We start from the raw sequence: 13,694 nt of genomic DNA, 5'->3' as shown, positions 1-13,694 counted from the left end.
GAGATATGAGTATGCGGAAACCCGAAAGTTGTTTGGAGTCCCGGATGAGATCCCGGACGTCACGAGGAGTTCCGGAATGGTCCGGAGGTGAAGAATTATATATAGGAAGTCCAGTTTCGTCCACCGGGAAAGTTTCGGGGGTTATCGGTATTGTACCGGGACCACCGGAAGGGTCCCGGGGGTCCACCGGGTGGGGCCACCTGTCCCGGAGGGCCCCATGGGCTGAAGTGGGAAGGTAACCAGCCCATAGTGGGCTGGGGCGCCCCCCATGGGCCTCCCCCCTGCGCCTAGGGTTGGAAACCCTAGGGTGGGGGGGCGCCCCACTTGACTTGGGGGGTAAGTTACCCCCCTGGCCGCCCCCCCCCCCCCCCCCCCATCCAGATGGGTTCCTGGCCGGCGCCCCCCCTCCCAGGGGGCCTATATAAAGGGGGGAGGGACGGCAGTAGTATTACAGCCTTGGGCGCCTCCCTCCTCCCCTGCTACACCTCTCCCTCTCGCAGAAGCTCGGCGAAGCCCTGCCGAGACCCGCTACGTCCATCACCACGCCGTCGTGCTTCTGGATCTCCATCAACCTCTCCTTCCCCCTTGCTGGATCAAGAAGGAGGAGACGTCGCTGCACCGTACGTGTGTTGAACGAGGAGGTGCCGTCCGTTCGGCACTCGGTCATCGGTGATTTGAATCACGGCGAGTACGACTCCGTCAACAACGTTCATTGGAACGCTTCCGCTCGCGATCTACAAGGGTATGTAGATGCACTCCTTTCCCCTCATTGCTAGTATACTCCATAGATGGATCTTGGTGAGCGTAGGAAAATTTTAAAATTCTGCTACGATCCCCAACAGTGGCATCATGAGCCAGGCCTATGCGTAGTTACTATGCACGAGTAGAACACAAAGTAGTTGTGGGCGTTGATGTTGCCAATTCTTCTTGCCGCTACTAGTCGTATCTTGTTTCGGCGGTATTGTGGGATGAAGCGGCCCGAACCGACCTTACACGTACGCTTACGTGAGACAGGTTCCACCGACTGACATGCACTAGTTGCATAAGGTGGCTAGCGGGTGTCTGTCTCTCCTACTTTAGTCGGAACGGATTCGATGAAAAGGGTCCTCATGAAGGGTAAATAGAAATTGGCAAATCACGTTGTGGTTTTACGTAGGTAAGAAACGTTCTTGCTAGAAACCTATACAAGCCACGTAAAAACTTGCAACAACAATTAGAGGACGTCTAACTTGTTTTTGCAGCAAGTGCTATGTGATGTGATATGGCCAGAAGATGTGATGAATGATATATGTGATGTATGAGATTGATCATATTCTTGTAATAGGAATCACGACTTGCATGTCGATGAGTATGACAACCGGCAGGAGCCATAGGAGTTGTCTTTATTATTTTGTATGACCTGCGTGTCATTGAATAACGCCATGTAAATTACTTTACTTTGTTGCTAAACGCGTTAGCCATAGAAGTAGAAGTAATCGTTGGCGTGACGACTTCATGAAGACACAATGATGGAGATCATGATGATGAAGATCATGGTGTCATGCCGGTGACGAAGATGATCATGGTGCCCCGAAGATGGAGATAAAAGGAGCATAATGATATTGGCCATATCATGTCACTATTTCATTGCATGTGATGTTTATCATGTTTTTGCATCTTATTTGCTTAGAACGACGGTAGTAAGTAAGATGATCCCTTATGATAATTTCAAAAAAGTGTTCCCCCTAACTGTGCACCGTTGCGAAGGTTCGTTGTTTCGAAGCACCACGTGATGATCGGGTGTGATAGATTCTAACGTTCGAATACAACGGCTGTTGACGAGCCTAGCATGTACAGACATGGCCTCGGAACACACGCAATACACTTAGGTTGACTTGACGAGCCTAGCATGTACAGACATGGCCTCGGAACACGGAGGACCGAAAGGTCGAGCATGAGTCGTATAGAAGATACGACCAACATGGAGATGTTCACCGATCTTGACTAGTCCGTCTCACGTGATGATCGGACACGGCCTAGTTAACTCGGATCATGTTTCACTTAGATGACTAGAGGGATGTCTATCTGAGTGGGAGTTCATTGAGTAATTTGATTAGATGAACTTAATTATCATGAACTTAGTCTAAAATCTTTACACTATGTCTTGTAGATCAAATGGCCCACGTTGTCCTCAATTTCAACGCGTTCCTAGAGAAAACCAAGCTGAAAGATGATGGCAGCAACTATATGGACTGGGTCCGGAACCTGAGGATCATCCTCATAGCAGCCAAGAAAGATTATGTCTTAGAAGCACCGCTAGGTGAAGCACCAATCCCAGAGAACCAAGACGTTATGAACGCTTGGCAGCAGCATGCTGATGATTACTCCCTCGTTCAGTGCGGCATGCTTTACAGCTTAGAACCGGGCCTCCAAAAGCGTTTTGAGAAACATGGAGCATATGAGATGTTCGAGGAGCTGAAAATGGTTTTCCAAGCTCATGCCCGGGTCGAGAGATATGAAGTCTCCGACAAGTTCTTCAGCTGTAAAATGGAGGAGAATAGTTCTGTTAGTGAGCACATACTCAGAATGTCTGGGTTGCACAACCGCTTGTCTCAGCTGGGAGTTAATCTCCCGGATGACGCGGTCATTGACAGAATCCTTCAGTCGCTTCCACCAAGCTACAAGAGCTTTGTGATGAACTTCAATATGCAGGGGATGGAAAAGACCATTCCCGAGGTATATTCAATGCTGAAATCAGCGGAGGTGGAGATCAGAAAAGAACATCAAGTGTTGATGGTGAATAAAACCACTAAGTTCAAGAAGGGCAAGGGTAAGAAGAACTTCAAGAAGGACGGCAAGGGAGTTGCCGCGCCCGATAAGCTAGTTGCCGGGAAGAAGTCAAAGAATGGACCCAAGCCTGAGAGTGAGTGCTTTTATTGCAAGGGAAGTGGTCACTGGAAGCGGAACTGCCCCAAATACTTAGCGGACAAGAAGGCCGGCAACACCAAAGGTATATGTGATATACATGTAATTGATGTGTACCTTACCAGTACTCGTAGTAGCTCCTGGGTATTTGATACCGGTGAGGTTGCTCATATTTGTAACTCAAAATAGGAACTACGGAATAAACGGAGACTGGCAAAGGACGAGGTGACGATGCGCGTCGGGAATGGTTCCAAGGTCGATGTGATCGCCGTCGGCACGCTACCTCTGCATCTACCTACGGGATTAGTTTTAAACCTCAATAATTGTTATTTAGTGCCAGCTTTGAGCATGAACATTGTATCTGGATCTCGTTTAATTCGAGATGGCTACTCATTTAAATCCGAGAATAATGGTTGTTCTATTTATATGAGAGATATGTTTTATGGTCATGCCCCGCTGGTTAATGGTTTATTCTTGATGAATCTCGAACGTGATGTTACACATATTCATAGTGTGAATACCAAAAGATGTAAAGTTGATAACGATAGTCCCACATACTTGTGGCACTGCCGCCTTGGTCACATTGGTGTCAAGCGCATGAAGAAGCTCCATGCAGATGGACTTTTGGAGTCTCTTGATTACGAATCATTTGACACGTGCGAACCATGCCTCATGGGTAAGATGACCAAGACTCCGTTCTCCGGAACAATGGAGCGAGCAACCAACTTATTGGAAATCATACATACCGATGTGTGCGGTCCAATGAGTGTTGAGGCTTGCGGAGGATATCGTTATGTTCTCACTCTCACTGATGATTTAAGTAGATATGGGTATGTCTACCTAATGAAACACAAGTCTGAAACCTTTGAAAAGTTCAAGGAATTTCAGAGTGAGGCTGAGAATCAACGTGACAGGAGAATAAAATTCTTCCGATCAGATCGTGGTGGAGAATATTTAAGTCACGAATTTGGTGCGCACTTAAGGAAATGTGGAATCGTCTCACAACTCACGCCGCCTGGAACACCTCAGCGAAACGGTGTGTCCGAACGTCGTAATCGCACTCTATTGGATATGGTGCGATCTATGATGTCTCTTACCGACTTACCGCTCTCATTTTGGGGCTATGCTTTAGAGACTGCCGATTCACTTTAAATAGGGCTCCGTCGAAATCCGTTGAGACAACACCGTATGAATTATGGTTTGGGAAGAAACCTAAGCTGTCGTTTCTAAAAGTTTGGGGATGCGATGCTTATGTCAAGAAACTTCAACCTGAAAAGCTCGAACCCAAGTTGGAGAAATGCGTCTTCATAGGATACCCTAAGGAAACTATTGGGTATACCTTCTACCTCAGATCCAAAGGCAAGATCTTCGTTGCCAAGAACGGGTCCTTTGTGGAGAAGGAGTTTCTCTCGAAAGAATTGAGTGGGAGGAAAGTGGAACTTGATGAGGTGACAGTCACCCCTTCCGAACCGGAAAGTAGCGCAGCGTGGGAAGATGTTCCTGTGGTGCCTACACCGACTGGGGAGAAAGTTAATGATGATGATCATGAAGCTTCGAATCAAGTTACTACTGAACTTCGTAGGTCCACAAGGACACGTTCCGCACCAGAGTGGTACGGCAACCCTGTCCTGGAAATCATGTTGTTAGACAACGGTGAACCTTCGAACTATGAAGAAGCGATGGCGGGCCCGGATTCCGACAAATGGCTAGAAGCCATGAAATCCGAGATAGGATCCATGTATGAAAACGAAGTATGGACTTTGACCGACTTGCCCGATGATCGGCGAGCCATAGAAAACAAATGGATCTTTAAGAAGAAGACGGACGCGGATGGTAATGTGACCATCTATAAGGCTCGACTTGTCGCTAAGGGTTATCGACAAGTTCAAGGGGTTGACTACGATGAGACTTTCTCACCCGTAGCGAAGCTGAAGTCCGTCCGAATTATGTTAGCAATTGCCGCATACTATGATTATGAGATATGGCAGATGGACATCAAAACAGCATTCCTTAATGGCTTCCTTAAGGAAGAGTTGTATATGATGCAGCCGGAAGGTTTTGTCGATCCTAAGAATGCTAACAAAGTATGCAAGCTCCAGCGCTCAATCTATGGGCTGGTGCAAGCATCTCGGAGTTGGAACGTTCGCTTTGATGAGATGATCAAAGCGTTTGGGTTTACACAGACTTATGGAGAAGCCTGTGTTTACAAGAAAGTGAGTGGAAGCTCTGTAGCATTTCTCATATTATATGTGGATGACATACTATTGATGGGAAATGATATAGAATTCTTGGAAACTATAAAGGCCTATTTGAATAAGTGTTTTTCAATGAAGGACCTTGGAGAAGCTGCTTATATATTAGGCATCAAGATCTATAGAGAGAGAGATCAAGACGCCTCATTGGTCTTTCACATAGTACATACCTTGACAAGATATTGAAGAAGTTCAATATGGATCAGTCCAAGAAGGGGTTCTTGCCTGTATTGCAAGGTGTGCAGTTGAGCACGGCTCAATGCTCGACCACGGTAGAAGATAGAGAAAAGATGAGTGTCATCCCCTATGCCTCGGCCATAGGGTCTATTATGTATGCCATGCTGTGTACCAGACCTGATGTAAACCTTGCCGTAAGTTTGGTAGGAAGGTACCAAAGTAATCCCGGCATGGAACACTGGACAGCGGTCAAGAATATCCTGAAGTACCTGAAGAGGACTAAGGATATGTTTCTCGTTTATGGAGGTGACGAAGAGCTCGTCGTAAAGGGTTACGTCGACGCTAGCTTCGACACAGATCTGGATGACTCGAAGTCACAAACCGGATACGTGTATATTTTGAATGGAGGAGCAGTAAGCTGGTGCAGTTGCAAGCAAAGCATCGTCGCGGGATCTACATGTGAAGCGGAGTACATGGCAGCCTCGGAGGCAGCACAGGAAGCAGTCTGATGAAGGAGTTCATTACCGACCTAGGGGTGATTCCCAATGCGTCGGGCCCGATGACTCTCTTCTGTGACAACACTGGAGCTATTGCCCTTGCGAAGGAGCCCAGGTTTCACAGGAAGACCAGGCATATCAAGCGTCACTTCAACTCCATTCGTGAAAGTGTTCAAAATGGAGACATAGATATTTGTAAAGTACATACGGACCTGAATGTAGCAGATCCGTTGACTAAACCTCTCCCTAGAGCAAAACATGATCAACACCAAGACGCAATGGGTGTTCGATTCATCACAATGTAACTAGATTATTGACTCTAGTGCAAGTGGGAGACTGTTGGAAATATGCCCTAGAGGCAATAATAAATGGTTATTATTATATTTCTTTGTTCATGATAATTGTCTATTGTTCATGCTATAATTGTATTATCCGGAAATCGTAATACATGTGTGAATACATAGACCACAACGTGTCCCTAGTAAGCCTCTAGTTGACTAGCTCGTTGATCAACAGATAGTCACAGTTTCCTGACTATGCACATTGGATGTCATTGATAACGGGATCACATCATTAGGAGAATGATGTGATGGACAAGACCCAATCCTAAGCATAGCATAAAAGATCGTGTAGTTTCGTTTGCTAGAGCTTTTCCAATGTCAGGTATCTATTCCTTAGACCATGAGATCGTGCAACTCCCGGATACCGTAGGAGTGCTTTGGGTGTGCCAAACGTCACAACGTAACTGGGTGACTATAAAGGTACACTGCGGGTATCTCCGAAAGTGTCTGTTGGGTTGGCACGGATCGAGACTGGGATTTGTCACTCCGTGTGACGGAGAGGTATCTCTAGGCCCACTCGATAATGCATCATCATAATGAGCTCAATGTGACTAAGGCGTTAGTCACGGGATCATGCATTGCGGTACGAGTAAAGAGACTTGCCGGTAACGAGATTGAACAAGGTATTGGGATACCGACGATCGAATCTCGGGCAAGTAACATACCGATTGACAAAGGGAATTGTATACGGGATTGATTGAATCCTCGACATCGTGGTTCATCCGATGAGATCATCGTGGAACATGTGGGAGCCAACATGGGTATCCAGATCCCGCTGTTGGTTATTGACCGGAGAGGCGTCTCGGTCATGTCTGCATGTCTCCCGAACCCGTAGGGTCTACACACTTAAGGTTCGGTGATGCTAGGGTTGTAGAGATATGAGTATGCGGAAACCCGAAAGTTGTTTGGAGTCCCGGATGAGATCCCGGACGTCACGAGGAGTTCCGGAATGGTCCGGAGGTGAAGAGTTATATATAGGAAGTCCAGTTTCGGCCACCGGGAAAGTTTCGGGGGTTATCGGTATTGTACCGGGACCACCGGAAGGGTCCCGGGGGTCCACCGGGTGGGGCCACCTGTCCCGGAGGGCCCCATGGGCTGAAGTGGGAAGGTAACCAGCCCATAGTGGGCTGGGGCGCCCCCCATGGGCCTCCCCCCTGCGCCTAGGGTTGGAAACCCTAGGGTGGGGGGGCGCCCCACTTGACTTGGGGGGTAAGTTACCCCCTGGCCGCCGCCCCCCCCCCATCCAGATGGGTTCCTGGCCGGCGCCCCCCCTCCCAGGGGGCCTATATAAAGGGGGGGAGGGAGGGCAGTAGTATTACAGCCTTGGGCGCCTCCCTCCTCCCCTGGTACACCTCTCCCTCTCGCAGAAGCTCGGTGAAGCCCTGCCGAGACCCGCTACGTCCATCACCACGCCGTCGTGCTGCTGGATCTCCATCAACCTCTCCTTCCCCCTTGCTGGATCAAGAAGGAGGAGACGTCGCTGCACCGTACATGTGTTGAACGCGGAGGTGCCGTCCGTTTGGCACTCGGTCATCGGTGATTTGAATCACGGCGAGTACGACTCCGTCAACAACGTTCATTGGAATGCTTCCGCTCGCGATCTACAAGGGTATGTAGATGCACTCCTTTCCCCTCGTTGCTAGTATACTCCATAGATGGATCTTGGTGAGCGTAGGAAAATTTTAAAATTCTGCTACGATCCCCAACAACTGCTGTATCAGATGATGAAGAAAACAGATGATTTTGTCTGGAGTGATGCTGCCAACACCGTCTTTGAGGATTTGAAAAGACAGTTAGCTGAACCGCCAGTTCTTCCTGCTCCTGTTGATAAGGAGCCCTTATTATTGTATGTAGCCACTAACACACGAGCCGTCAGTGTGGCCATCATGGTGGAGCGCAAGGAGGCGGGTAAGGAACATCCGGTTCAGCGGCCGGTTTACTACATCAGCGAAGTACTTATTGAGTCCAAGCAACGGTATCCACATTGGCAGAAGCTTGTTTATGGGGTATTCATGGCAAGCCAGAAGCTTAAGCAATATTTCCAGGGCCACCCTATCACTGTGGTTAGTTCTGCTCCTTTAGGAGATATCATCCAAAACAGAGAAGCCACAGGAAGAGTCGCTAAGTGGGCCATTGAACTTGGGCCTCGTGGTCTAAAGTATGTGCCACGCACGGCTATCAAATCACAAGCATTGGTAGATTTCATCAACGATTGGACAGAGCTGCAGATGCCTGAAGAGAAACCGGATAACACATACTGACTATTCACTTCGACGGGTCCAGGCAATTGGAGGGCTCGGGGGCTGGAGTCGTGTTAGCTTCCCCTCGAGGTGACAAATTTTGTTATGTACTACGGTTGATGTTTCCCTATACTAACAATGCAGTTGAGTACGAGGCCTTGCTCCATGGTCTTCGGATGGCTAAGGAGATGAGCTTAAGCCGGGTAAGGTGCTTTGGCGACTCAGATTTGGTGGCCCAACAAGTATCAGGCAAGTGGGATTCCCAGGACCCCCTCATGGCGGCTTATCACCGTGAAGTTGATGCCATTGCCGGACATTTTCAGGGTTACCAAGTAGAGCACATTGACCGCAGAAAGAACGAGGCGGCTGATGCCTTAAGCCGGCTGGGCTCTCAGCGAAAGCCGGTGCCGCCTAATACTTTCTTGGATATTCTGCATAACCCTTCTGTCAAGTTACCTACAGAGGAAGACTTGGCTGTTCCAGACCCTGAAGCACAGTTGGTGGCGGCTCTTCATGTTATCCCAGATTGGACAGTGCCATACTTGGCTTACATGACCCGGGGAGAATTGCCTGAGGATGAAATTTTGGCCAGACAAATAACCCGACGGTCAAAGTCAATGATAATTGCCAATGGCGAGTTGCATCATCGCAGTGTCACTGGGGCTTTTCAGCGTTGTGTTTCCCCTGAGGAAGGGCAAGAAATTTTACGAGAGATTCACGAGGGGGATTGTGGCCATCATGCCGGCTCAAAATCCCTTGTGGCCAAAGCTTTTCGTCACAGTTTTTATTGGCTGACGGCTCATGCTGATGCAGAGGACTTAGTCAGTAAATGTGACGGTTGTCAGAAGTTCTCAAGACGTGCTCACGTGCCGGCTCAAGAGATGAGGATGATTCCAATCACTTGGCCGTTTGCAGTCTGGGGGCTTGATATGGTTGAACCATTCAAAAGGTCCAAGGATAAGAAGACCCACCTCTTGGTGGCGGTTGACAAGTTCACAAAGTGGGTTGAGGCAGAGCCAGTTAGTAAGTGTGATGCATCCACGGCGGTTCAGTTCATGAAAAAGGTGATATTTCGCTTTGGTTTTCCACACAGCATTATAACTGACAATGGTACCAATCTGTCTAAAGGCGCCATGGAAGAATTTTGTCAACGAGAGCATATTCAACTTGATGTTTCATCAGTGGCTCACCCCCAATCCAATGGTCAAGCTGAGAGAGCCAATCAGGAAATCTTCAAAGGCATCAAGCCCCGGCTTTTGGTCCCTTTGCAGCGGACGCCGGGTTGTTGGGTGGAGGAGTTACCCTCTGTGATATGGAGCATCAATACTACTCCTAATAGGTCTACGAGTTATACGCCTTTCATCATGGTTTACGGAGCCGAGGCGGTTCTCCCTAGCGACATCCGTCATGACTCGCCTCGTGTGGCGGCTTATGTTGAGACGGACAATGAACAAGCGCGTCAGGATGCTCTTGACTTGTTGGATGAACAGCGTGATATAGCAGCAGCTCGCTCGGCGATTTACCAACAAGACCTACGCCGCTATCACAGCCGCCGGGTTAAGTTCAAAACCTTTCAGGAAGGTGACTTGGTGCTCCGGCTCATCCAGGATCAAACAGATGCACACAAGTTATCCCCACCTTGGGAAGGGCCCTTTGTGGTCAGCAAGAACTTGCACAACGGGTCATACTACCTCATCGATGTTCGAGAGCACAAAGATTCACGTAAGTCGGAGGAGGAGACCCGCCGGCCGTGGAATATAGCTCAGCTTCGGCCTTATTACACTTGAGCCACCGGCTCTCATAATGTACATACTTCCGTGACAATGTATATATTGTGATAAATAATAAAGCAGGACCTATGTCCTTTTTCCCCTCAAAGGTAAATGTGTCATTGTTATTTCCATTATGATCTCACATGGTCACTCGGGGGCTGATCCGGCTTACGATCGTATTCGAATCTAGCCGCTAAAAATTATGATCACTAGGGGGCTTCCTGTTCAAACATAGGTCGTATTCGAACCAAAGAGAACATAGCTGTCGATACCCTTTTGATCGGCACACTGCCGAGCTCATTGGGGAGTTTCTTGGTCATATTTGAACCATAGCACAACCCCCTTTGAGAACCGACGTGGATCGTATTCGAATCAGCGTCGATAAACAACTCTCAAGGTCATTTGGGGGCTTCCTGTTCAAACATAGGTCGTATTCGAACCAAAGAGAACATAGCTGTCGGTACCCTCTTGATCGGCAACGCCAAAGCCATTGGGGGCTATATGATCGTATTCGAATCTTAGCTTAACCCCTTTGGGATGGTTTTCTGGTCGTATTCGAATCAGAAGTCTCTAAGTTTTTTGAAGTTTTTTCCTGTAAACAATGTTTGGATTCCATTTGAAGTTCTTTTGATCATGTCTAAAGTGTTCAAGGGTGGTTCCTATTCCACCGGCTTAACCTTGATCAATAAAGATGATCGCATATAATAGACATCGTATTACAGAGTTGGGTTCTCACCCTCATTGTTCGGGTCACATAAACCGGAAGTATAATCAAAGGGTCACAGGTATGCTGTAGTGGTTGTTTCGAAGATATAATTGAGAACCGGTTTTTTATGATTTTGACTCTGGGTTATATGTAAAATATATGACCCTCTATGCGGTAAGCCGCCAAGGGACTTGTAAATGGTTCTCTATGCAGGACAGTTAAAGGCAGCCCTTTAAACATAAGGAAGAAGAGGATCAGCATAAAACAGGGGAATATAAGCTGGCGGCTTAAACAGTGTTGAGCGCCACACAGGTGCGCGATGGCACGACAAAAATAAGTGTTTTCCTACTCTATTACATGACTCCCCGAGTCCAAATAGTGAAGCATTGTTTTTTATCAAGACATAAATATGAGCCGCCTGAGGAGTCAAAGGTGTTGTTGGGCTGACGCTTCCGGTTCATCCCTTTCCACTCCTCCGGCTATTTCCCTGTCCTGGAAAGTTGATGATTTCCAGTCAATGCCACTCAAGGCTTCAAATTCAGCTTCATTATCAATTAACCCGGCCGGATCAACTTCAGGGGCGAAAGAATGCTTATGAGGGGGAGGGATCAGACTGATTGCCTCATAGTGTGGTGTTGGAATTCTCTGATTATCGGCGTCATAACCCGGTTGATATTTGCTAAGATCTGTATCATTACCGATCAGAGTGGCCACAGGACGTACATCCTTCACGCAAGCGGCGAAATCCTTCTGGCCAAATGGGGTGCCGTCCTCCTTCAAACTGGGATACCCAAGGGCGATGTCGGCCGGGTCTAGCTCCGGTAGCCACGCCTTGGCCCGGCTTAAAGCAGCTATGGCTCCGGCTCTCGCAGAAGCTCGTCTCAATTCCTGGAAACGTTGAGGTAGCACGTCAAGCCGCCTTAGCACATCCGCCAGATGAGTGGGAACTTCATTTGACAGAGCCACGACGGCTAAGGCGCGTTGTGACCCGGTGTAGAGTTGTTCCACCAGGGTATAAACGGCCTTCAGTTTTGTCAGGATGTTCTGGTTGAGATTGGCACTCCTGGAGCCTGCATTACAAGGTCAGGTGAGCTGAGGACAATTGAGATGTTTGTTGAAAAAGATTCAAGCTAGCTAACACTTGTAGAATAACTTACCAAAGATTGCTAAGACCATCTGAGATATATGGCGTTTTAAGCCAGATAGCTCGGCGGTTGTTTCTGCAAGAGTGGCCTCCGCTTGTTCAGCCCGGTTGAGTAAAGCGGTCTTTTCATCCGCCCAGGCCTTTCTTTCTGCCTCAAACTTCTTTTTCAATTTCTCTTGTGCGGATATACTGACTTCAAACTTGGAATTCACCTTTTGGGTTTCAATTTCTTGAGTTTTCAGGCGATTCTTCAAGTCGGAGATCTCTGATTCAAATTGCTTAATGGCGGCCTGTATAAATTCCGGGTTACAGTTAGGATTATCATAATGCAACATGAAGTCCCAAGCACTTTGCAAGCAAAGATACTTGGCACTTGGGGGCTAATGTATGCTAAAGCGCTCTAATTACAGTGGCGGTTCATGGAAATAAAGTCCCAAGCACTTTGCAAGCAAAGATACTTGGCACTTGGGGGCTAATGCATATTGCTGTTCAAGTACTTGGTTAAAATACGGTGAAGACCGGTTCAACCATGCTGTCTAAGCCGGCCCTTGGGTGCTACCGGATAAGCCGGTTTTCTTATAGTGATTATTAAGCTGATGACAAGTCTATAACATATTTCATCATAAGTAATAGACTTGGGGGCTGGCCTAGTAAGGATAACTAAGGAACAAGCAACAAGAGTTATACCTCAGATTTTTGGTGTATTTGTTTCACCATATCAACTTCCAGATCCCGGCTGTTGTGCACTTGGTTTACATAACCAGAGACGATTTCTCCAATACTCAGATGAGCATAATCAGTGACATCCAGCCGGGTTTTGCGACGTTCCAGAAGTTCTTCTTTGGCGGAGCACTTGGCCAGCGCAGTGGGGCTTCCCGGTTCAACGAAGTCAGTCCGGGTGATTTCGACGTCCGGGTCATCCGCCTTGGCCGGGCTAGGGTTCTCCGGATCTTCAGAACCTTCCATGGCTTGTTCGACAAGCGGATCAGTGGTGAGAGTTGGAGTGTCATGGGCTGGTTCAGGCGATGGCTCATGAGCGGAAGTATCAGGAGCAGCCGCTCTGAGCTCCGGTTCAGCAAAGACTGGCTCTTCGGCCGGCTTACCTTTCTTCGTCCTCTTGCTGGGCTTTACTTGTACACTGAAAATCAAAGGGTTAGTACAAAAAGCATGAGTAAGATAAGCACAAGATAAACAGATTATCATTGCCCTGGAGCAGTTTTGAAAGCCGGCATGCTGGACTGCATTGATTCATCGGAGGAAGGTGAAGTTCCCTGATAGTTTGAGTCAGAAGAATTGAGTGGTTGACGAGTAAAACCCGCCAAAGGATACAAAGAATATAAATCAGAGATAACCTCAGCCCGGCGTTTTCTTGTTGCATCGGGTAAGCCGGAGAAGTGGTCCGCATCTTTACTGGTCCGGGTCTCCCTCCGACTCTCGTGAATCTGTTGCTTCAAAAGAAATTGAGGATCTTGATAAGCTAAACGATGTCAAAATCTTACTTTTCAGGTTACCCTTCGGATTTTCTGTCTTGGCAAAGGCTCGGAGTCGGAGGAAATTATAGTTACCTCTTCAGTTACTGCATGACTTGCTCCTGTATCCTCCTATTGATAATCAGTGTCAATAAGATGGTTAAAAAAGGAGTCTAAAGAGTCAAGAGTTAC

Source organism: Triticum aestivum, chromosome 2D, assembly GCF_018294505.1.
Source record: "Triticum aestivum cultivar Chinese Spring chromosome 2D, IWGSC CS RefSeq v2.1, whole genome shotgun sequence".
NCBI lineage: Eukaryota > Viridiplantae > Streptophyta > Magnoliopsida > Poales > Poaceae > Triticum > Triticum aestivum.
Note: the sequence above shows the minus strand (reverse complement) of the source record.